Source organism: Callospermophilus lateralis, chromosome 12 (assembly GCF_048772815.1).
Source record: "Callospermophilus lateralis isolate mCalLat2 chromosome 12, mCalLat2.hap1, whole genome shotgun sequence".
Lineage (NCBI taxonomy): Eukaryota > Metazoa > Chordata > Mammalia > Rodentia > Sciuridae > Callospermophilus > Callospermophilus lateralis.
In genome coordinates this window covers 12,601,916-12,628,689 of record NC_135316.1, presented here as the reverse complement: position 1 = coordinate 12,628,689, position 26,774 = coordinate 12,601,916, and positions in this window count along the sequence as shown.

The window sequence follows — 26,774 nt, the reverse complement described above, 5'->3', positions numbered from 1 at the left end:
CAATACAGTAATGTAGGGAATCTTTCACCTGCTAAGAAGCTCAAAGGTCCAGGCAGATATGATCCCTGAAGAAGATGTAGGGAACTATGAAGGACCAAAGAGAGGAAAAGTCATCTACTCTGGCAAAAAACCTGGTCAGGATGAAGGGATGTGTCAGAATCAGCCTCTGTCTTCTTAATGTAGAGAAGATGGACCAAAGCAGGCCTGTGTGGAGAGTTGTTCCCAGGTGCCTTTGGTTGATATAACATTCTATCTTGTGAAATTGTCACAGGAAATAGGGGCAGCCTCCATCTCATTTGACCCTAGGAAGTAACTGTTAGGACAAAGTGGTTGCCATGGCAGTGATCTCACTCAGTTCCTGAAGAAAGTGACCTCACCTAATTTCCTTGGTGATGGAATTCTCTGAATTTGAGATCCAGGAAGCGAGGCACCCAGAGGCAGTCCCAGTTCCAGTCCCAGTGGTCTCACTTGTTTAGATTTACTAAGGACAGATTCTGTCTTTCTTGGTGAATACTGAAGTAAGTATGGCCAAAGGCCAGGAAAACTCTGAAGAGGGGCCTTTTCTGAGAAAGCAGGTAGTGGCTCACTGCTGGGTCCTCACAACTTCAGAGAGTTGGCCAAAAAGACCAGATCTGAGACAGGACAGGCCATTTCGGGGGAACATAAAATGGCCCGCCAGTCAGAGGAAACTCCCAATAGTCACATACCTACTCGGGGGAAGGAGGTGCCTTTGTGGGTGTGGGTGTGAGTTTGTGGTTTTCTCTCATGTTCTAAGAATAGGTAGGAAAGGCAGTTTGTTTGGTTTGGAATTGACTGTGTCTAGTAAGTCTTTTGACAATACGAGTGTTTCTATGTCTGTGTATCCCACTGTGTCTGTGGTTGTAGACATTAGAAAAGAGAATGCATCAATGGATGTGTAATATCAAGTAGAAAGCTTATTAGCATTCATTTTGCCCAATTTATGCATGGACTGTGGCATGCCTTATAAATGTGCAATACCTACTATCTTCCTAAGTTCCTGTTTTCTTGCTGATTTCTGGCCACCCTCCAGAATAGGCTCATGGTTTTGTGTCCTCCTTATGTACCACCTCCAAGCTCTGTGACATGGCTATGTACTGGATAGCTGAAGGGAATGGCATCATCTCAGATAACTCAGATATCAGTGTGACCAGGAGAGTCTCAGTGGAGAAACCCTGCTTTGGGACTTTTGCTTACTTATTTGTCTGTTGCCCTGAATGTCAGGAAGGTCTTTGCCTCAGGCCAGCCCTTTCTGAAGCCTGAACAATAAAGTTTTCAAATGGAAATGAATGGGCATCACCTTGGGTTCTTTTCTTGATTTATTTGGAATGGGATGTGTCTGAATCAGCCTCCTGGCTCTGTGTGAGGCTGTGGCTGAGATTCTCAGCACCTGATGGGTCTAAAGAAAGATCCCTTGGGCATCCAAAACCAAAATGGCCAAAAGAGCAGTCATTGTGGATGAAGTCTCTCGCCTTCCTCTGTAATGTTCCTGCCACCATCAAGTGAAAGTAGGGATCCTTTGGGTCAAATTAGTTCTTCAAAGCCCTGCAGAGTCTAGCACATAAGAGCTTGGGTTTTCTCATGACTCCAGTTCACATAAAGAATCTAAACCCCACAGCCACTAGGCCACAAAATGGAGAAGTGGAGCAGTATTAACGGCAGGCCTATTTCATCACTCTTGGATCACAGGAAGGGAGTCCGGCCTTTAGGCATATGAGGGGTAAGGGAGCTTCTTTTTGACACTGTCTTGGGCTGTGCCCCTCATGGAAACCTCCAGCCAGAGGGTATGATGATTGTCTATATGGAAGAAGATGAGAGCAATGTGGGAGTCTTTTGGTTTTAATTGTGGTCACTTGTGTGGCAGTTGGAAGAGTTGAATGGGTCTACCTGGGATTGAACTCTGGTGTGATTCCCCTTAGAGACTGATTTCTGGAACTGACCTAAGAGAAGTATTGCAATGAATTGTGTTGGTATTTTAGGAGGCCACACATGAGGGTAGCCCTTGGAAAATGAGACTTGGACCTGGGTTGCTTTCCACAGAGCACTGGGAATCTCAGCCTCGATATCACATGATTTTATTCTGAAAGTCTTGGCAGCCATAGTTGCGAGTCAAAACAAACATGGACTTCACATTGTAAACCTCAATGGGCCAGGCTTCATGTGAACTTTTTGCCACTCTTTGGGTCTTTGCGAAGCCTTGCCTGTGAGAGTTCTCAAGGGATTTTATTGAAATCAGCTTCCTCAACATTTAATGGTTCCTGAAGGAATTGAAACCCACAATGTTTTCAACTTCATCCATGAAAAATGGTTACATAAATACAATGAAATGTTTGAAATTCCCATGAGTAGGTGGCACTGGAGATCCGTTGAAAGTCCTGTTTCTGAACATGAGTATACCAGAAGTTGCTTTGATTGACTGGGTTTCATGAAAATGGTATAGAAAAGAGATGCCTGTAAGTTGGAGCCTGCTGAGTAGTGGGCCTAGAGAAGGTGTGGGCAGGTGTGTGATAAAAAATCTGTTGTGGGGCCATGTGGATCTGCCATTCTCTTCCAAATTGATTATGACTGATATGGTGTAGACAGCAGACCCTCAATGTAAAGGCATCTTTTAATATGGAGAGGTTTTAGGACAATGTTCAAAATCAGGTTGCTATGCTCAAGGAGGGAAGCTTCTGGGATAAAAGCCAGGTTGGTGCATATTCCTGCAGATACTGACCCACCACAAGTGACAGAACTCCCTCCAGCACTGTGTCCCAGTTGAACTCCTTGTTTCATGAAGCAAATACCAAACTTCCAGTGCAGCAGCAAGAAACACCATGTAAAGTGGAGGATGACCAAGTGGCTTCACATTGCACACAAGGAGACACTTAGCCCCCAGTGGCCACAGTTTACCTACAAAGAGAGAATTCAGCAATGTTGCCTCATGTTCATTGGAAAATAAGTAAGCATGTCCTCCAGGTCACATAGATACAGACCCAGCTTTGATGGTCTCACTACAAAGGAAGCTAAAGCTCCTGACAACAACATATATTTCACGTGCCCAACCTCAGAAGGAGTTTCTTAAGAAGTCTTTAGGCTCCATGTTTGTGGAGGGTTTACATTGTCCCTTCCTTTTGGAAACTCCTCTACAACCTACAAAGTTGTGAAAATTTATAAGTTTCCATTGCAGACATGTATTCACAGATTGTTCTAACTCCTCTTCTCTAATTGTGTCATACTTGGGGCGGAGGTAATGTCAAGGCATTGTTCTAGATTAGATTGGGAAGACTTTGGTGTAGCACATATTTGCATACACATTGGTTTCATTTTCCAAATTTCCATTCGAAATACTGACTACCTGATACTAACCCATAACATACTAGACTCTCAATACTAATCCTAATATGATGGAGAAAATAACCCAAACAGAATAGATATACAAGCAGTTCAGTGTAGGCCTGGTGTATATTTAGACTTGCCTTTTGCATTATATAGGGTTGTAGTTATAAATGTAGTCAATATTTAATTGAAATAATTCTTCATGTGTTTTTAAAAGTAACAAATATGTGAATTCCTGTCTCCTTTCTCTGTAGCCTATTCATCACATGTATTTTTATATGCACTTATAGAATCCTACCTCGTATCACACGTACATTTTTGTGAGGTGGCTGACTTGGCAGACACAAATTGTGAGAAGAGATCACTCCTCCTAAACGCTGTTGGAAATAAAAATTCCACCTATAGGGGAGCTTCCTAGTTGAACAACATTATACATAAACTCATGATCAGTAAAATAAATATTTTTGCATCTGTGGATGATATATATTTTATGATGAATTTCTATTGATATATATAGCTAATTTTTAATGTCTGTTTGTGTTTTGTGTGTGTGTGTGTGTGTGTGTGTGTGTGTGTGTATATATATATATATATATATATATATATATATATATATACTCTCCAGATTTTTAAAATATGAAATATATGTGTCTTATTTACACTTTCTAAATTCATTCATGTTCATGTATGTGGATTTATAATCAACTTTCCACAAGATTATTCTCAGAAATATTCATCCACCTGAAATACTTATTTGTTTCCTAGTACTGAAAACTAACTTCAGTGAATGGTGCATACAAATCCTAATAATTCTACAGGAAATGACACAGTCTAACATCAATATAAGTAAATTCCTATGGGACATGATATGTAATTTGATGTTCATTTGTATTCAACAGTGGTACATTATTATTTCTTCAGTTTTGCACATCATAGGATATATATTTCATCAACAAGTTCACAAATTTATAGGCATTTGTTTCAACTTTAATCATTTCCTGCTTCAGAACACATGTAATGTCAGGGTTTCTTGACTGGTCTTTTCATGAGACTTCTTTACAAACACATTGTTTTGGATTTCCATAATCACTTTTGAAGGAAAACTCACACACTCTTCATGATAAACCAAAACACTAATATTACCATTAGATGAATAACTTGTTGGAAAGAATGATTGTATATCCATATAGGATTTCCTGTAAATTTTCAGATATCAGTTCAACCCATTATTTAAAGTTGGAATAAGTTATATTATTTATTCACAGTATGATCTATTCATGCTTTATCTCTATATTCATAGACATAGGCTACACCACTTTGTACACAAAATACTAATTTTACATCTTCAATATATTGCTCCCAGAAATGGTGGGAGAAATACTTATGTCACTATATATATATATATATATATATATATATATATATATATATATATATATACATTTTATCACAGTAATATTCTGGACAAAAAATGTAATTGTCACACTTATGATTGTACCAAAGCCTAAATGGAAAGTGAACATGGATTACTAAAAACATCCAGTCCAGGTTGCCTAATGCTCTCAAATGTCAATCTTATTGGTGACTTCATATTTGTTTCTTTCTAAGATTATATATTCAACCTCAACCCTGTTGAAAATGTCTAATTCTCTCAATCACTTTATAGTTTGCCTGATTTCATAATGTCTCTACTGATATCTTCTTTTCTACATATTTTCCCCAGTTCATCATAGTCACTGACTCTTCATATGTGCTGACATATACATTCACTCTCTAACAGAAACCATATTGCTAAAGAACTTTTCGTCCAAAACATATACTCACTCTTCTTCCTAAACCTACTGAGTATCTTCCTAATCCTACCGACTATCTCTTTTTGATGGGATGTTCTCTTCTACATTCAATTATCCAAGGTACAAGGTCCTATGTCATTGTATATCGAATTATCTGAGACATCTGTGCAGAACATAATTAAAAGCTAAGTATCCTAATCAAGGGCCCAATGTCGTTCTGGGTTTCAAATCATACCTATATTTCTGTTTTCATACTTATATTTTACCTCTATATTCTTGTAAATATCGCAGGTTCCCAATACCATTATTCATCACGCAGAATGATTCCTAATCCAAATCAAACATGTTATTAACCCTAAATATCCACTGTTTCCTCAATCTTATTTTACAGAAGAGCACGGACAGAGTTGTTCTTACAATACAGGAAAGTAGGGCACCTTCCACCTGCTGAGAAACTCAAAGGTCCATGCAAAAATGATACCTGGAGAATTTGTAGGCAGGAATGAAGGACCTGAGAGAGCAAAAGTCATCTTCCATGGAAAACAATCTGGTCAGGATGAAGGGATGTGTCTGAATCTGCCTCTCTCTTCTTATTGTGGAGAAGATGGACCAAACCAGGACTGTGTGGAGAGCTGTTCCCGGGTGCCTATGGTTGATATACCATTCTACTTGTGAAAGTGTCAGAGGAAGTTGGGGCAGCCTCCATCTCATGGGACCCTTGGAAGCAACTGTTAGGATAAAGGGATTGCCAAGGCAGTGACCTCATTCACTTCCAAAGAACGTGACATACCTTATTTCCTTGGTGATGGAACTCTCTTAACTTGGTATCCAAGAAGCCAGGCACCCAGAGGCAGTCCCAATCCGAGTCCCAGTGGGCTCACGTGTTTGGATTTACCAAGGACAGAGTCAGTCTTTCTTGGTACCTACTGTTGTGAGGATGACCAAATGCCAGGAGACCTCTGAAGAGGTACCTTTCCTGAGAAAGCAGGTAGTGGCTAACCACTTTTTCCTGACAACTTTACAGAGTTGGCCAAGAAAACCAGATCTGAGAGAGTACAGGCCATTTCGGGGAGACACCTGTCAGAGGACACTCCAGATAGTCACAAACCAACTTGGGGGAAGGAGGTGCCTTTGTGAGTGTGGGTTTGTGGTTTTGTCTCATGTTCTGAGAATAGGTAGGAAAGGTGGTTTGTTTGGTTTGGAGTGAACTGTTTCTAGTAAGTCATTTGACAAGGTGAGTGTTTCTATGTCTGTGTATTCCACTGTGTGCGTGGTTGTAGACATGAGAAAAGACAATGGAACAATGGATGTGTCTTGTCTAGTAGAAAGCTTCCCAGCATTCATCCTGCCAAATTTATGAATGAACTGCAGCTTGCCTTATGCATGGGCAACACCTACTACCTTTGTAAAGTCTCAGTGGAGATACCCTGCTTTGGGCCTTTTGCTTACCTATTGTTCTGTTGCCCTGAATGTCAGGAAGGTCTTTTCCTCAGGCCACCTTTTTGTGAAGCCTGAAAAAACAGTTGTCAAATGGAAATGATTGGGCTTCACATGTGGCTCTTTGCTTAATTGCTTTGGAAAAGGTTGTGTCTGATTGAGGCTCTTGGCCCTGTGTGAGGCTGTGGCTTAGATTCATAGCACCTGATGGATCTAAAGAAAGATCCCATGTGTGCATCCAAAATGGCAAAAAGTTCAGTCATTATGAATGAATTCTATTGCCTTCCTCTGTTAGGTTCCTGTAATCCATGAAGTGAGAATAGAGATCCTTTGGGTCAAATTAGTTCTTCAAATCTCTCCAGAGGTGCTTGTCTTTTCTCATGACTCCAATTCACATAAAGAATCTAAACCCCACAGTCAGAAGGCCTCAAATTGGAGAAGCAGCACAGTTAAGGGCAGGCCTATTTAATCACTCCTGGTTCATAGGAAGGGTTTCAAGGCCACGCTGACATTAGCCAAATGAGGGGCATGCAAGCGTATTTTGGACACTCTCTTGGAATGTGCCCCTCATGGAAAGCTCCAGCCAGAGGTAAGGAAGAGAGCATATTTGGAAGAACATGGGGACCATGAGGGAGTGTTTTGGTCTTGATTGTGATCATTTGTTTGGCGGTGTGAAGAAATGACTTGGTCAACCTGGGCTTGAACTCTGGTGTGATTCCCCTTATGGACTGCGTTCTAAAACTGAACTCACAGAAGTATTGCCATGAATTTTGTTGGGATTTTAGGAGGCCACACATGAGAATCGCCTTTGGAAACTGAGATCTAGGCCCAGGGTGGCTTGCCACAGAGTACTGGAAATCTCAGCCAGGATATCACGTGATTTTATTCTGAAAGACTTGGCAGCCATAGTTTAGAGTAAATACACACATGAACTTCACATTGGAGACCTCAATGGGCCTGGCTTCATGTGACCTTTTGGCCACTCTTTGGGAAGCCTTGCCTGTGAAAGTTCTCCAGAGCTTTCTTTGAAATGAATTTCCTCAACATTTAATGGTTCCTGAATGAATTGAAACCCACAGTGCCTCAAACTTCATCCTTGAAAAATGGCTAGATGGATACCATTAAATTTTTGAAATTCCCATGACCAGGTGGCACTGGAGAACCTTTGGATGTCCTGTTGCTGATCATGAGTGTACCAGACCATGCCTTGATTGACTGGGATTCATGAAGATGGTGTAGAACAGAGATACCAGTAAGTTGGAGACTGCTGAGTGGTGGGTTCAGAGCTGTGGTGTGCAGGTGTGTGAAAAAATATTTGTGGTGGGGCCATGTGAATGTCCCTTTGACTTCCAAATGGCTTGTGGCTGACATGGTGCAGCCAGCAGACCCTTATTTTTAAAGGCATCTTCTTATATGGAGAGGTTTCAGGGCAATGTTCAGAATAAAGTTGCTATGGTCAAGGAGAAAGCTATGTGGGATAGAAGTCTGTTTGGTGCATTCTCCTACAGACCTTGACACACCACATGTGACAGAACTCCTTTGAGCACTCTGTCGCAGTTGAACTCCTTGTATTTCATGAAGCAAATACAAAAATCCCAGTGCAGGAGCAAGAAACACGATGGTAAGTGGAGGATGACCAAATGGCTTCACAGTCCACATGGGGAGACACTTAGCATCCTGTGGCCACAGTTTACCTACAAAGAGAGAATTCGGAACTGCTACCTCATGTTCATTGGACAATAAGAAACCAACTCCTTCAGGTCACATAGATGCAGGGCCAGCTTTGATCTTCTCACTACAAAAGAACATAAAGCTCCTGACAACATCATAAATTTCTAGTGCCCAACCTCAAAAGCAATTTCTTAAGAAGTATTTAGTCTGGCAGAGCTCCATGTTCGTGGAGGGTTTACCCTGTCCCTTAGTTTTGGAAATTCCTCTACCACCTCCAAGGTTGTGAACTCTTGATCATTTTCCATTGCAGATATGTATTCACATATTTTCTAACTCTTCTCCTCTAATTGTGTCTTACTTGGGGCAAAGGTTATGTCAAAGCATTATTCTGGATGAGAGTGGGAAGATTTTTGTGTAGAATATATTGGCATACACATTGGATTCATTTTCCTATTTTCTATTCGAAATACTGAATTCCTGACACTAACCCATAACCTTTGCTTAATTGCTTTGGAAAGGGTTTTGTCTGTAGTGACTCTGACTACTAATCCTAAAATGATGGAGAAAAATAACCCAAACAGAATAGAAATACAAGCAGTTCAGAAGAGGCATGGCATATATTTGGACTTGCCTTTTGCATGATAAAGTGTAGGTGTTATAAATCTAGTCAATTTTTAATTGAAATATTTCTCCATGTGTTTTTCAAGTTATCAAATATCTGAATTCCTGTCTCCCTCTCTCTGTAGCCTATTCAGCACATGTATTTTTGTATGCACATATAGAATCCTACCTGGTATCACAAGTACATTTTTGTGAGGTGGCTGACTTGGCAGATACAAATTGTGAGAAGAGATCACTCCTCCCAAATGCTGTTGGAACTGAAAATTCAATGTATGGGTGAACTTCCTCGTTAAACAACATTATTCATAAATCTATCTTCAGTAAAATGAATATTTTGTATCTGTGTATGATGAATATTTCATGGTGATTTTCGATTGGCATATATATTGCTATTTTTAATGTCTCAGTGTGTGTGTGTTTATATATATATATATATATATATATATATATATATATATATATATATAGATAGATAGATAGACAGATATAGATATATATATAGATATATATATATATAGATATATATATTCTCCAGATTTTTCAAAATATGAAATGTGTCTTATTATACACTCCCTAAATTCATTCATATTCATGTATGTGGATTTATAATCAACTTTTCACAAGATTATTCTCAGAAATATTCATCCACCTGAAATACATCTTTGTTTACTAGTACTGAAAACTAACTTCAGTGAATGGTGCATACAAATTCTAATATTTCTACAGGTACTGACCCAGATTAACATCAATTCAAATAGATTCCTATGGGACATAATGTGTATTTTAACGTTCATTTTTGTTCAAAACTGGTACATTACTATTTATATTCAATTTATGCACATCATAGGATATATATTTCATCCACAAGTTAGCAAATATATAGGCATTTGTTTCACTTTCAATCACTTCCTGCTTCAGAACACTTGTATACCTCCAGGTATCTTGTCTGGTCTTTTCACGAGACTTCTTTCGAAATACATTATTTTCAATTTCCATAATCACTTTTGAAGCAAAACTCACACACTTTGCATGATAATCCATAACTGTAATATTACCATTAGATGTATAACGGGTAGGATTAAATGTATTATATCAATATAAGATTTCCTGTATATTTTCAGATATCAATTCAATTAATTATTTAAAGTTGGAACCAGTTATATCACTTATTCACAGTATGGTCAATTCATGTAATATCTCTATATTCATAGACACATGATACACCTATTTCTACCTCCAATACAATTTCATATATCTTCAATATATTGCTCCCAGAAATGGTGGAAGCAATACTCATGTCACCTGATCTATATATACATTTTATTACAGTAATATTCTGGACACACAAAGCAAAGTTCACACTTATGATTGTACTAATGTAAAGGTCGGGCGAGCGTTAGAGGAAGAGACCATGAAGAGATTGTCTCATGCAACAGCAAAGGGTTTATTGGGGGTCCACCATGCTGGGGCTCAGAGCTCACTTTAATAGAGAAGAGAGCCCTGAGAACAGCTTAAGCAGAGCTTATGTACTTTACTTGGTGAGGGCAGGGAGGGAATTTTATTGATGGGTCAGGTCGAGTGAGTGGTTTGAGTGTCAACGGGAGAGGGAGTACATTCAGTATTTTGGCAGTTGGTGACAGCACATTCTAGGAACTAGATTAGCAAACAGTTCTCAAGATTTCAACAGTGTTTTGTTAAGCATACACAAAAACAGGAAGTGACAAGTAGCTATTTTATTAACCTTTCATTCCCCACGTCTTATTCTGGACTTTAAATAATAAAAGTTATCATTGGTGGGCCTCACATTTAATGTCTGCTAGTGAGGTATATTGATGTCTGCTTACCATAATTTTAACTTATCCAATTTGAGCTTGTAGAAAGATACTACATGGTTGAGCAAACAGGGTCCCTCAATTAGCAATAATATGAGGATTTTTAATGGACTGGCCAGGGCTGATAAAAGCATAGTTAACAAGGGGGACTGTGTGAACAAAGTCTCAAACCACCCTTTTTGTGCCTCTCTCTCTTGTTCATGCTCTTCAAGGCGTCTTCTTAATTTACTCATAGTTTTTTTTACAACTCCAGTATGGTCAGCATAAAAACAACATTCTTCCCTCAATGCAGCACAAAGGCCCCCTTCTCTCATGAAGAGGAGGTCCAACCCTCGCCTGTTCTGTAAAACAAATTCAGAAAGAGAAGATAAATATTCCAATAAAGCTGTGATGGAGGTTTTTAATATCTTTAAGTTTTGGTCTATTGCTGCTTCTCATTGGGTCATTTGTTGTGTCCCATGTACTAGGGCAGTGGTTCCTGTGCCCACCCCTGCAGCAACTCCTTTTCCTAATAGGATGGCTAATGGGAAGGATACAGGTTTCCAGCAGAACCGGGTTGTATGCCCCCCTATTTGATTTTTAAATGAACCTGCATCATGATGGAGAACTCTGGGTAACATCTGCAACATTACATAATTAATCACATCTGTTGACCATTTTATGAAAACATAAACAATGTTTAATTATATAGAGTTATGCTGCTGTAGGGACAGACAAGGCAAGGCACCTAAGATAGCACCGAAGACAAGGGAACAGAACTATTTGGTTGCAACCGGATTTTGAGAGCACTGATTCTGTTGTAATCAATTAATCACCTGCACCCCAAGTTTAGGTAGTTTCAGAATTTTGTACCCAAAATGTAAGGGAAGGGGCTCAGAAGTTCACATTCTGCAGACGTTCACAAAATAAGTTTTCGGTTCTGTTTTTTTGTACTCTGTTGTGGGCAAGTTAACATTTAAAGGACACCTGGAGGGGGAGAGCTTTTTTTCTTCTCTTTTTTTTCTCCCTGCCAGCGGTTACAATGGAGCCCAGTTGGTAACTTCTTTATCTTAGAAATGTAGCCATCTCTGTGAAGCCCCAGCTGAAGACCAGAGGCCTTGTTCACATGTTTTGTGAAAAACTAGTAAGGGGGTGTCTAGCTTAGGATTGATGATTTTTCCAGCCAGTGGCCAAGTAGAACAGGGCAACACGAAAAGGGAAAGTTTATATACATTGAACTCTTTTATAGGGACTCTTTGGCTGAAAGTCCTAAAGTCAGCCATGGTGAAGACTTCTGGAGAAGGTCAGTTAAGACATTTCCGTGGGCCTGGTACAGAGCGGGAAGACGGGGAAGGCGGGTCTGAGAGCAGCTCCTTGGGTCTGTGAATGAGGAAGGAGAGATGTAAAAGAATAATGGGAAAGGGGTTTGGAATTTTCCAGACAACAAAAAGTTGAGCAGTAGAACAGGTAGTGCAGAGGGGAAGACGGGATTGAGTATCCCCAAAGGCCTGTGAGGGACTTTAAATTCTTAGTAACCTGTTTTCATTGAAGACAAAGGAACTTTAAAGGCCATTTTAATTACATCTTGGGTAGGGTCTGAGGGCTCTCCTTAGCTGGTTTGAGCTTTGGGTTAGCTGGTAAGAGGACCTAGTGTTACCCGGTGCAGGTACTGACAAGAGAAGAGAGGAGTGAGTGGGTGGATGGGTACCTCAGTACCTGCTACCTCAGCAAGGGGGCAATGGTCTGAGAACCGGGGGAGGTTTCGGTTTTTGATCTAGTAATTGGAGTGAAGAAATCAGGTTGCTGAGGTGGGAGTGACAGCAGAGACTCTGGAGAAGAAAGCTGAGGGTGAGGATCTATTGGAGAAGCATAGTTCAGGATGTGAGCGAAGGAGGGAAAAGCCCTCCACATAGGGGAATTTCCTTCCACCCTTTTGAGCACTTGCAGAAGTTTAAAAGGTCATGCAGAATTTGAGCATATAGTGACCCCTCTGGGGGCCATCAGTTTTGGTTGTCTAATTGGTAATATGGCCAATGCTTTGTACTGAATTTGATGAGGAGTTTGGGTTCCACCAGGCAGCCCCTGTATGCTCAAATCTCCATGACTTACAGAAGAAGTTGGCTTTTCCCCCACACAGCCGTGCCTGTTTGTGGCTTTGATAGTCCACTGGGCAAACATAGTAATCTAGGATAGCCAACCTGAATCTGGCTCACGTGTACCTACATCCATAATGTTTGTTTCCATTATCTATGGTACGTAAAGGATTTAATGGAATTTTATTGGGATCCTCTTCCTCAGGGATATCCCTATGAGAAAGATGTATATCCAGCTGACAAATGTCTGGGTAAGTAGATGGCCACCAGGTCCCTAAGTGGACTGTATGCAAGATAGACCACACTTCTTGTACAGTAGGATTTGTGATCAGCCATCCCTGCTGAACAGTCTGATGAGGTTTAGGACTACTATTGGCCAAGGGGAGAGTCAATAGCCTTATCCATATGGCGAATACACAATTTGAAAGGGTTACCAGTCTTTTCCAGTTTCCAGCCAGAGTCTGGACAGGGCGCAGGCTTAAGATGAGAGGCATGGATCCAGGAAGTGATTCCGTCTACCTTTACCCCTGTATATTTTATAAGTAGCACCTGGTATGGTCATTTCCAGTGGGGTTCCAGGAATGACACCTGATGTTGTCTTATGTAGACGAAGTCTCTTTCTTGATATCGATATGGTGTCCCCTCGTCCCCAGGTTGGTAGGCAGTGGCCAGCTGTTTTTACAGAAATTGCTGAGGTCTTTCAAGAGCTTTTAAGTCTGTAAGCAAGGGGGTGTGGAAGGGATCATTAGGTCTTACAGTTGGGGTTAGGTCCCTTACTGGAGGAGGGAACATAGAGAATTTCATAGCGGGTGAGTTTATACAAAGAAACAGAGGGAATATGAGTATTTCTTGTATGAAACAGTGCATAAGGCAGGAGCATAGTCCAATGTTTTATGCCGATATCTAAGCTTAATTTCGTTAAGGTCTTTTTAATGGTTCTAATTATGTTTTTAACTCTCCTGATCTCTGAGGTCTATAAGCACAATGTAACTTCCAATTAATCCCCAGGGTCCTGGCTAACCCCTGACTTACCAGGGCCATGAACGCCGGTCCATTATCAGAGCCTATTACCTTTGGCAGTCCGTATCTTGGAAAAATATCTTTCAGGATGTCCTTGACCACCATTTGTGCAGTTTTATATTTTTGTTGTTGTTGTTGCTTTTTTTTGTGGGGAAGGCTTCAATCCATCCTGAAAATGTATCAACAAAGACTTGTAGATATTTAAGTCCATACCTTGCTGGTTTAATTTCAGTAAAGTCCACTTCCAAGAATTGTCCTGGTCTGGTCCCTTGTAGGTGCTTTCCTGCAGGAAAATTGGAAGGGTAAGCATTAACCATGACAGACCTGACAGGCTTTTGTTACCCGTTCAGTTATTTCCTTTCACTTTGAGTTGGTTAGTGGAAAACTCTGTTCTTGATCCTTCAGGAATGCCTGCAGTTTCTTTGAACCAAGGTGAGTGAGTTGATGTACATTTTGAACGTAGTTTAGGGCTTTCTGAAAATGCAGGCTGGGCTCAGTGAAGTTGAAGATTTCAGTGTCAGTGTCCTTAGATATTATCAAAAGTTTGCTGGTGCTCAGGAGTCCATTGGAATTGGGCATCTCCCTTTAACAGCAGGTATAAAGGAGCAGCTAAGGACACAAACCCAGGTATCCATAACCTGCAAAAGCCAGCAGTCCCAAGAAACTCTCTGAGTTGTCTGCTGTTAGATGGGGGTGGTATCTGCTCAATGGATTGTTTTCTGGGCTCAGTGAGCCATCATTTACCGCCCCTAAGGGAATAGCCCAGGAAGATTAGTTCTGGATGGCAAATTTGGGCCTTTTTGGAGAAGCTCAATACCCGAGTTGAGCAAGCTCGAATAATAGTGCTTGGGTCCCAGACTCACAGTTTTCCTTGGTGTTGGCTTCCAGTAGCAGGTCATCCACATATTGAAGCAGGGTGACTTCAGGGTGCATAGTTCTGAAGTTGTTGAGATCGCTGTGGAGGGCTTCATCAAAGAGAGTGGGGGAGTTTTTGAACCCCTGTGGGAGTCTAGTCCAAGTTAGTTGAACAGAAGTTCCGGTTCCTGGGTCTACCCACTCAAAAAAATAGCAACTGACTCTCTTTATGCAGAGGCAAGCAAAAGAAAGCATCTTTTAAGTCCAGAACAGTATACCATTTCCGCTCAGGGTTCAGAGTGCTAAGCAGATTGTACAGATTATGTACTGTGGGGTGAATGTCCTGCACTCTGTTGTGGATCTCTCTTAGGTCTTGAATGGAGCAATAGTCCCCAGTTCCTGGATTTTTTTACTGGTAGCAGGGGAGTGTTGCAGTTGGAATGACAGGGCCTTAGGACCCCTAAGGCCAGATATTTCTGAATATGGGGCCTTATCCCATCTTTAGCTGTTTTGCTCAGAGAATATTTTTTGACATTGATTGGGGGGGCAGAAGTTTTTAACTCTACTGTTATTGGAGGTTGTTTCATGGCTAGGCCTTACCCATCAGTTTTTTCCCAGGCATCTGCATAATCTGTTGTCCATTTCTGGGGTAGTATGCCTTTGTGATCAGTCTTGGGGGGTGTGACGAGTTGATGTTCATCTTCTACTGACATATTTAAAACCGTGACTATAGGAGGTTTTACTGAAGGATTTAGAAATTTCACTTGGGGGCCTTCAGGGTTAAAAGTTATTCTGGCCTGGATCTTGTTGAGCAGATCTCTGCCCATCAATGGGGCACGGCATTCTAGGATTACTAGGAAGGAGTGATGGATTTTTCCTTTCCCCAGGTCCATGGTCCTCTTAGTTGTCTAAGCCCCATATTTAATGCCATTAGCCCCTTGAACTAGAGTCATTTTATTTGATAGACGGCCCAATGGGTCCTTAAGGGCTGAGTATACTGCCCCTGTATCCACTTCAAAGTTTACTCCCCACCGGCAAGTTCTTTGAGTTCTTTTGGCCGGGCCATCTTCCTCCAGGGAAGGAAGGGCTGTGTGTGCCACGGGGTAGTCATCTGGAGGGCGCTGGGCTTGTCTAAATTCCTCCGATGGCTGAGAGGCTGAGTCAGCAGCACGGGAATCACTTAGAAGTTGTTGGGGGTTGGGGGGTGAGGGCAGGGCATAAGGAGGGGGAGGAGAGTCCAGTAGATTCTTGAGACTCAGGAACAACAGAGGGTGGAGGAGGAGGAACAGAGGGTTTGAGAGATAGAATCATGGGGGAAGCAGTAGCAGCAGGACCAGGGACAATGAAAGGCTTCACCCAAGGAGGAGGAGATTTGCAGATGTCTTGCCAAGTTAAGATATATGGCTGTTGATCTGGATGTCTATGTGGCCCGGCTGAAAGACAATATCTCTGAGTTTTCAAATTAGTTGGAAGTAGAAAGAGCCTTTGGGGCGCCATCCGACTCCAATGGTGGGTCATTCTGTGGCACAGAGAGTCGTCCAGGTCCGGCGTTTTACTGAAAAAGGAAGATTCTGAGCCCTTAAGCAGACTTTGGTCCAGTGATCAAGGGTCAGGGACAGAGGCATTGAAGTGCTCTGTCCCATATGAAAGATACACAAACTGTGAAAGCAATGACACAAGACACAGACAAGACAATACAGACAGGCAATGGACGTCCAATACTGACCAGGACTGAGTAGCCGGCAAAACCTGATGGGCTGGCAATACCGAATTCGAAACAAAATATCACTGAGTCGAGAAGACTATTGTTACTCGATTTCCCGAGTCCTCTGGGGCATCCCCCAGGGACATGGCCTATGGCTCTGTGACATGTCTGTCAGCCACCATCGGAGAGAGCTCACACTCATCACCGATAGCCATTTTGCCCATCCCTAACCTGAAACCTGAAACCAGAAAGAGCCGCCTTACTTACCCTGAGAGTAGCCCATTGGGCGACTTTCGTCCACCGCTGCTGGATCTCGCTGGGGACCTCAAATGTAAAAGTCGGGCGAGCGGGCGAGCGTCAGAGGAAAAGACCACCAAGAGACTGTCTCATGCAACAGCAAAGGGTCCAGAATTCTGGGGCTCAGAGCTCACTTGAATAGAGCACAGAGCCCTGAGAACAGCTTAAGGAGAGCTTATATACATTCCTTGGAGAGGGCAGGGAGGGAAGTTTATTGATGGGTCAGGGCGAGTGGGCATTTTGCGTGTAAATGGTGAGGGAGTGCATTTTGCAGTTTGGCAGTTGGGGACAGCACATTCTGGGAACAAGATTAGCAAAAAGTTTTCAGGTTTTCAACAGTGTTCTGTTAAGCATACAGAAAAACAGGAAGTGACAAGTGCCTACTTTATTAACCTTTCACCAAAGCCTAAATGGAAAGTGAGCATGGATTACTAAAATCATTCATGTCCAGGTTGCCTAATGCTCTCAAATGTCAATTCTATTGGTGACTACATATTTGTTTCTTGCTAAGATTATATATTCAACCTCAACCCTGTTGAAAATGCCTAATCCTATGACTCTCTTAATACTTGCCTGATTTCCTAATGTCTCTATTGATATCTGCTTTACTACATATTTTCCTCAGTTCATCATTGTGACTCACTCTTCACATGGACTGACATTAATATTCAGTCTTTAACTGAAACCCTATTGGTAAAGATCTTTGGTCCAAATCCTATACTCATTCTTCTTTCTAAACCTACTGACTATCTTCCTAATCCTAACGAATATCCTTTTGAGTGGAGCTTCTCTTCAACATTAATTCATCCAAGGTACAATGTTTTATGCCATTGTATATCGATTTATCTGAGACATTTGTGCAGGACATATTTCAATGCTCAGTATCACTATCAAGAGCCCAATGCCCTTCTGAGCTTCCAATTTTACCTATATTTCTGTTTTCATACTTATATTTCATGTCTATAGTCTTATAAATATCACGGATTCCCAATACCATTATTCATCCCGCAAAATGATTCCTAACCCAAATCAAAACTCTTATTAACCCTAACCACACAGTGTTCCCTCAATCTAACTTGACAGAAGAGCAGGGACAGTGTTGGTCTTACGATACAGGAATGTAAGGGATCTTCCACCTACTTAGAACCTCAAAGGTCCATGCAGAAGTCATCCCTGGAGAAAATGTAGGCAGCTATGAAGGACATGAGAGAGCAAAAGTCATCTTTCATGGCAAAAAACCTGGTCAGGATGAAGGAATGTGTCTGAATCAGCCTCTCTCTTCTTAATGTAGAGAAGATGGACCAAACCAGGCCTTTGTGGAGAGCTGTTCCTTGGTGCCTATGATTGATATATCATTTTAACTTGTGAAAATGTCACAGAAAGTAGGGAAAGCCTCCATCTCATGGAACCCTTGGAAGCAACTGTTATGACAAAGTGGTTCCCAAGGAAGTGACTTCATTCAGTTCCTGAAAGAAGTGACCTACCTCATTTCCTTGGTGATGAAACTCTCTAATCTTGGGATCCATTAAGCCAGGCACCCAGAGCCAATCCCAGTCCCAGTCCAAGTGGGCGCAATTCTTTGGTGTTACTAAGAACAGAGTCAGTCTTTCTTGGTACCTACTGATGTAAGGATGGCCAAATGCCAGGAGAGCTCTGAAGAGGGGCCTTTCCTGAGAAAGTGGGTAATGGCTCATCACAGGCTCCTGACAACTTCACTGAGTTGGCCAAAAAGACCAGATCTGAGAATGGATAGTTCATTTTGGGGGAACATAGTATGACCCACCAGTCAGAGGACACTCCGGATAGTTATAGACCAACGTGGATGAAGGAGGTGCCTTTTTGGGTGTGGCTGTGAATTTGTGGTTTTGTCTCATGTTCTGAGAATAGGTAGGAAAGGCGGTTTGTTTGTTTTGTAGTGGACTTTTTCTAGTAAGTTGTTTGACAAGGCGAGAGTTTCTATGTCTATGTATCCCACTGTGTTCGTGATTGTACACATTAGAAAAGAGAATGCATCAATGGATGTGGCCTGTCTAGTATAAAGCTCACAGCATTCATCCTTTCCAATTTATGAGTGGACTGTGACTTGCCTTATGGATGGGCAACACCTACTCTCTTACTACATTTCTGTTTTCTTCCTGAATTCTGGCCACTCTCTAGAATAGGCTCATGGTTTGTGTCCCAGATATGTACCACCTCCAAGCTCTGTGACATGACCATGTAACTGATAACTGAAGGGAATGGGAGGATCTCAGAAAACTCAGATATCAGTGTGACCAGTAATGTCTCAGTGGAGAAACCCTGCTTTTGGCCTTTTGCTTCCTGAATTCTTGGGAAACGGCCTCTGAGGTTGGGCACTTGAAATATATGTTGTTGTCAGGAGCTTTAGCTTCCTTTCTAGTGAGAGCATCAAAGCTGTGTCTGAATCTATGTGACCTGGAGGACATGGTTTCTTATTTTACAAAAGACATGAAGCAGCAGTGCTGAATTCACTCTTTGTAGGTAATCTTTGGCCACTTAAAGCTAAGTGTCTCCCCGTGTGGACTGTGAAGCCATTTGGTCATCCGCCACTTTTCGTGGTGTTTCTTGCTGCTGCACTGGGAGCTTGGTATTTGCTTCACGAAATACAACGAGTTCAAATGGGACCGAGTGCTGGACAATGTTCTGTCACTTGCAGTGGGTCTGTGTCTGCAGGAGAATGCACCAACCAGGCTTCTTTCCCACATAACTTTCCCCATTTACCATAGGAACTTGATTCTGAACATGGCGCTGAAACCTCTCCATATAAAAACATACTTTTACATATACGGGTCTCCTGGCTGCACCATGTCACTCACAAGCAATATGGAAGCCAATGGCAGATCCACTTGGCCACAACACAGATGTATTATTACACAACTGCACACCACGTCTCTAGGCCCACTACTCTGCAGCTCTAACTTAATGGCATCACTGTTCTACACCATTTTCATGAAACCCAGTCAATCAAAGAACTGTCTGGTACACTCTTGATCAGCAACAGGACATCGAAAGTTTCTCCAGGGCCACCTGGTCATGGGAACTTCAAAAATTTCATGTTGTTTATCTAGCCATTTTTCAAAGATGAAGTTGGAGGCACTGTGGGTTTCAATTCATTCAGGAACCATTAAATGGTGAGGAAGATCATTTCCATGAAAGCTCTGGATAATGATCACAGGCAAGGTTTCCAAACGAGTAGCCACAAGGTCACATGAAGCCAGGCCCGTAGATGTCTACAATGGGAGGTTCATGTGTGTTTTGACTCTCAACTGTGGCTGCCAAGTGTTTCAGTATAAAATCATGTGATATCCTGGCTGAGATTCCCAGTGTTCTCTGGAAAGCCACCCTGTGCATAGATCTCAGTTTCCAAGGGCAACACTCATGCATGTCCTCCTAAAATCCCAATAAAATTCATGGCAATTCTTCTCTGAGGTCAGTTCCAGAATGCACTCTCGATGGGAAATCACACCAGAGTTCAAGCCCAGGTGAACCCAGTCATCTCTTCCAACCGCCACACAAATGACCACAATTAAAACCAAAACACTCCCACATGACCCTAATCTTCTTCCTTATAGACACTCATTATCACCTCTGGCTGTATGTTTCCATGAAGGGTGCAGTACAAAACAGTTTCCAACATACGCTCCCTTGCCCCTCATTTGCCTAAAGTCTGGGTGGCCTGGACACACTTCCTGTGAAACAGGAGTGATCAAATAGGCCTGCCCTAAATACTGCTCTGCTTCTCCAATTTGCGGCCTACTCACTGTCATGTATAGATTCTGTATGTGATTTGGAGTCAGGAGACAACTCAAGCACCTATCGGCTAGCCTCTGCAGGGCTTTAGAGATCTCATTTGACCTAAAGGATCCCTATTGTAACTTAATGGAGGTCAGGAACCTTACAGAGGAAGGCGAGAGACTTCATCCACAATTACTGCACTTTTTGCCATTTTGGTTTAGGATGAACACATGGAATCTTTCTTTAGATCCATCAGGTGCTGAGAATCTAAGCCACAGCCTCACACAGGGCCAAGCAGCTGATTCAGACCCATCCCTTTCCTAAGCAATTAAGCAAGGAGCCACAGGTGATGTTCATTCATTTCCATTTAAAAACTGGTTTCTTCAGGCTTCACAAAGGGGCAGCCAGAGGCAAAGACCTTCCTAACATTAAGGGCAACAGAAGAATAGGTAAGCAATAGGCCCAAATCAGGGTTTCCCAACTGAGACTTTCCTGGTCACACTGTTCTCTGGGTTTTCTGAGATGCTCCCATTCCCTTCAGCTATCCAGTACATGGCTCTATCACAGAGATTGGAAGTGGTACATAACTTGGAAAAAAAACCATGAGCCTATTCTGGAGAGTGGCCAGAATTCAGAAAGAAAACTGGAGCTTAGGAAGATAGTAGGTGTTGCCCATTCATAAGGCAAACCGCAGTCCATTCATTAATTGGGCAGGATGAATACTGGGAAGCTTTCTACTAGACAGGACACATCCATTGATGCATTCTCTTTTCAAATGTCTACAACCACAGACACAGTGGGATACACAGATAGAAACCCTCACCTTGTCAAACGACTTTCTAGAAGCACTCCACTCCAAACCAAACAATCCGCCTTTCCTACCAATTCTCAGAACACGAGAAAAAAACCAAAAACTCACACCCACACCCACAAGCACCTCCTTCCTCCATGTAGGTCTTTGATTATCCGGAGTTTCTTCTGACTGGTGGGCCATACTATGTTTCCCCGAAATGGCCTGCACTCTCTCAGATCTGGTTTCCTTGGCCAACTCTGTGAAGTTGTCAGGACAAAGTGGTGAGCCACTACCTGCTTTCTCAGGAAAGGTCCCTCTTCAGAGCTCTCCTGGTATTTGGCCATCCTCACCTCAGTAGGCACCAAGAAAGACTGACTCTATCCTTGGTAAATCCAAACAAGTGAGCCCACTGGGACTGGGACTGGGACTGCCTCTGGGTGCCTGGCTTCTTGGATACTAAGTTCAGAGAGTTCCATCACCAAGGAAATGAGGTATGTCACTTTCTTTGGAAGTAAATGAGGTCACTGCCTTGGTAACCCCTTTGTCCTAACAGTTGCTTCCAAGGGTCCCATGAGATGGAGTCTGCCCCTGCTTCCTCTGACACTTTAACAAGTTTGAATTGTATATCAACCATAGGGACCCAGGAACAGCTCTCCACACAGGCTTGGATTGGTCCATCTTCTCTACATTAAGAAGAGAGAGGCTGATTCAGACACAACCCTTCATCCTGACCAGGTTGTTTGCCATGGAAGATGACTTTTGCTCTCTCAGTTTCTTCATTCCTTTCTACATGTTTTCCAGGTATCATTTTTGAATGGAACTTTGAGGTTCTCAGCAGGTGAAAGATCCCGTACATTCCTGTATTATAAGACCAACTCTGATCGTTCTCTTCTGTAAAGTTAGATTGAGGGAACAGTGTTTGGTTAGTGTTAATAGCATGTTCGATTTGGGTCAGGAATCATTTTGTGGGATGAATAATGGTACTTGGAACCTGCGATATTTACAAGAATATTTAGGTTAAATATAAGTATGAAAACAGAAATCTAAGTAAGATTTGAAGCCCAGAAGGGCATTGGGCACTTGAGTGGGATATTTATCTTTGAATTACGTTCTGTACAGTTGTCTCTGATAAATCGTTATACAATTGCATAGGACCTTGTACCTTGGATGGTTGAATGTAGAAGAGAACATCCCGTCAAATAGGGATAGTCGGTAGGATTAGGATGATAGTCGGTAGGGTTAGGAAGAAGAGTTAGTATATGATTTGATCCACAAGTTCTTTCGCAAGAGGGTCTCGAGTAGAGAGTGAATGTAAATGTCAGCACATGTGAAGAGTCAGTCACAAAGATGAACTGGGGAAAATGTGTTGGAAAGTAGATATCAATAGAGTCATTAGGAAATCAGGCAAAGTATAAAGTGAGTGATAGGATTAGATACTTTCAATAGGCTTGAGGTTGAGCATATAATCTTAGGAGGAAAAAAATACGTAGTCACCAATAGAATTGAGATTTGAGAGCATTAGGCAACCTGGACATGGATGATTTTAATAATCCATGATCGCTTTCCATTTAGTATTTGGTACAATCAAAAATGTGACTTTGCATTTTGTGTCCAGAATATTACTGTGATAAAATGTATATGTACATCAGGTAACATGAGTATTTTTCCACCATTTCTGGGAGCTATTTTTTTTAAGATATATAAATTAGTATTGGGAGTACAAATAGGTGTGCCCTATGTCTATGAATATAGAGATAATGCATGAATAGACCATAGTGTGAATAAATAATATAACTGATTCCAACTTTAAATAATGGACTGAATTGATATCTGAAAATATACAGGAAATCTTATATTAATATACAATCATTCATTCCAACCCATTATACATCAAATGGTAATATGAGGATTATGGTTTATAATGAAGAGTGTGGGAGTTTTGCTTCAAATTGATTATGGAAGTCGAAAATAATGTGTTTGGAAAAAAGCCTCATGAAAAGACCAGTCAAGAAACCTGGAGGAATACATGTGTTTTGAAGCAGGAAGTGATTTAAAGTGAAACAAATGCCTATAAATTTGTAAACTTGTGGATGAAATATATATTCTATGATCTGCGTAACCTGAGGAAATAGTAATGCACCACTGCTGCATAAAAATGAACGTCAAAATACACATCATGTCCTGTCCCATAGGAATCTACTTGCATTGATGTTAAAATGGGTCAGTTACTGTAGAAATATTATGATTTCTATGCACCAGTCACTGAAGTTAGTTTTCAGGACTAGGAAGCAAATATGTATTTCAGGTGGATGAATATTTCTGAGAATAATATTGTGAAAAGTTGATTATAAACCCACATACATGAACATGAATGAATTTAGGGAGTGTATAATAAGACATATATATTTCACATTTTGAAAAATCTGGAGAGTTTATATATGTATATATATATATATATATATATATATATATATATATATATATATATATTACTGTAATTGAATTTATGTATAATCTTGTTCAACTAGGAAGCTCACAAATAGATTGAATTTTCTGTTCCAGCAGTGTTTAGGAGGAGTGATCACTTTTCACAATTTGTATCTGCCAAGTCAGTCACCTCACAAGACTGTACGTGTAATACCAGGTAGGATTCTATGTTGCATATAAAAATACATGTGCTGAATAGACTACAGAGAAAGGGAGACAGGAATTCACATATTTATTAACTTTAAAAACACATGGAGAACTATTTCAATTAAATATTGACTAGATTTATAACACCAAACCTTTATCATGCAAAAGGTAAGTCCAACTATATACAATGCCTCCTCTGAACTGCTTGTATTTCTATTCTGTTTGGGTTATTTTCCTCCATCATATTAGGAATAGTAGTCAGAGTTTAGTAGGGTATGTTTTAGTGTCAGGTTTTCAGTATTTCAAATGGAAAATTAGATAATGAATTCAATGTGTATGTAAATGTGTACTACAACAAATTCTTCCCACTCTCATGCAGCACAATGCCTTGATATTACGTTTGCCCCAAGGAAGACACAATTAGAGGAGAAGAGTTAGAAATTCTTAGAGTACATGTCTGGAATGGAAAATGCTTTGGAGTTCACAACCTTGGTGGTGGTTGAGGATATCCAAAAGTAAGGGAGAGGTTTGATAGACCCATCCTGATCTTTTATTAAAATTGGGAGCCATCTTGCAACAAAGCCATGAAAAGTTAATTTTGGCTTTACTATAAACTACTGCAAATTCTGAACCTGCTTGGAATGCCTGCTCGTTCCTTGAACTCACCCATGCCTGGATCTCTGAGCAGATAAAAGCCCTCTCTGAAACTTTGGAGACACATCATAAATTTTGGCCTTCCCTGGCCATACAACGTCCCTCTCTGAGGTTCTAATGGTCCTCATAATTTCTGATGGTGGGGCCAGTAGAAAAATATAAACTACCCTTAGCGTGATGCTTGTCAAAGTTCTGTTATCTGTAACACCCCTTTTGTGTAACTTCCTGAGCTATATATCTGGGCTGTTGGAAAAGTGGGGTTGATGTCTTGTTCCCGCTGTTTTGGGAGGGAGAGGCAGCCTGGCCAGTTGAAATAATAAGCTTGCCTTAATTTGATTTTAATTGGAGTCAGTGGTCTTTTCTTGCATCCTGGTGTAACATTTTGGAGTTCCCCAGCGAGATGACCCTGCACGACCAGATCACAAGACCAAACTGCTGGAAATCCTGAAGCTGGCCTTCCCTTCAGGGTTCTGGGCTGGAGAGGGTGCACAACTTGAGATGTTCCAAGGACTTGGAGTGAGCCTTCGGTCCAGGGAACACTGCAGTGAACCACCACACTAAAACTATTAGCAAGCACCTGGTGGAGGAGGCCTCAATAGGTAAGAGGCGCCTTTATAACATCTGATATCCGGTTAAGGGAGATCTCTTCTGATGACAGAGAGGTGGCCTGGGGAGGCTCACATATATTCCTGTCCGGGACAGTAATGAGAATCGTTCTGTCCTCTGGTCTGTTCTGTAGGGAATTTCTCTGGAAGGGTAGAGAGGTACCGACGGGTAAGCACGCGCTCCTACTCCGGAGCTTTAGCAAGACGTTGCATTGCTCCTAGGTTTTTCTGTTTCAACACTGGGTTACTGTATTTTTGTGTTTTGTTCTGTGTTCTATATGCTTATTGTTTGTTTGTTTTTGTGCATTTTGTTGTATGATTTCTGTGGTAAAACTAAAGGATATTGCACGTGAAAATGGGTAATAAAACAAGTAAGCCTGACACCCTTTTCACTGTGTTTTAAGGTAGTGCGATGAACTTTACCCCCCTTTGTTAAGCAGGATGAGAGAAGCCACTAGCTGGCTGCCTGGAGAAAAAACACTGCAGAGGGCAATGCGTGCAGGGGACCAAAGAACTGAGTATCTCCCAGGTAAACAGGTGAAACTCATTTAAAACCCCTTGTCCTTCCAGATCAAGAGAGTCACAACCTTTGGGCATAGTCCCCTGTGTATCTCCATTGTTAGCAAAGCAATAAACCTTTCTTTTTTCTTTTTCTCAAAACCCTGTCCTCATTATTAAATTGGCATTAATTCATTTCAAGATCAGAAACCCAACTTTGAGTTGCAAATTTTGATACCCCCCCCCATCACAGAACTTTTTTAGAGGTGACTACTGAAATGTTAGGAGATGGAGCATGCTTGGGGTGGAACCGAACCAGAGGAGCTAATCCTGTAAGTAAATGGAGAGACTGAAGCACTCCCAGCTGCTGCCGAATTTTTGTTGCTTCAGGGAATTCCCTCCTTCCTTCCCTGCACTGTAAGAATTATGTCACCTCTGTCTTGTTAAAAAAGAGAAAAAGAAAAAAGGGGTCACTAAATGCAGTAAAGTCACCAGAAAGACTCTTGATTTTACATTTCAGGTTGCTCCTCTTTGAAAACATTTGGTCCACTTGTGGAGACATGTATGGTGCCACTGGTGTAGGAGATTTTTCTCTCATCTGCTCTGTTTTAAAAGATTCTGTCTGTCAGCCAGAGTCTGGAGCTCCTTTCTGTCTCTCTTGTGTCTTTGTTTCTGGCCCTTTAAAATATGTGCAATAATGTGTTCATATTATAAATTGTTTCTTGGGAATGATCTTAGCTGAATGTGTGTCTAACTGATGATGTTTCATTCTAACAATCTGGTATCTGAATGGATTTTTGAAGCATTGCACAGTCTTGAAGTTAAAAGTCGGGTTTAGGTAATTGTGTAGTTTATGATTTCAGATAATTCATGTCAGAGAACTTAAATACTTAGGATGGAAAACTAGAGAACTCTACTTCCAAGTTGGCAAGTAACTTCCAAATCATTCAGGCTTTTTTTTTTCACGAATTTTGAATTGTGAAGCCTGGAAAAATGTCACTGTGTGTACCAGTGCATTAATTTGGACAAGGATAGTAAATCATAGTTTGGTATCTTTTGACAAAACAAGATGTGAAGATATAAAATTTTGTGAATTGTATCTTAAACTTTTATCAGAATTTTCAACATCCTAACCTGAAAATTATGGTTAAAATGCCTTAGGCCTGAGGTGTCTGCTAAGAATAGCAGTTTTTTCCTC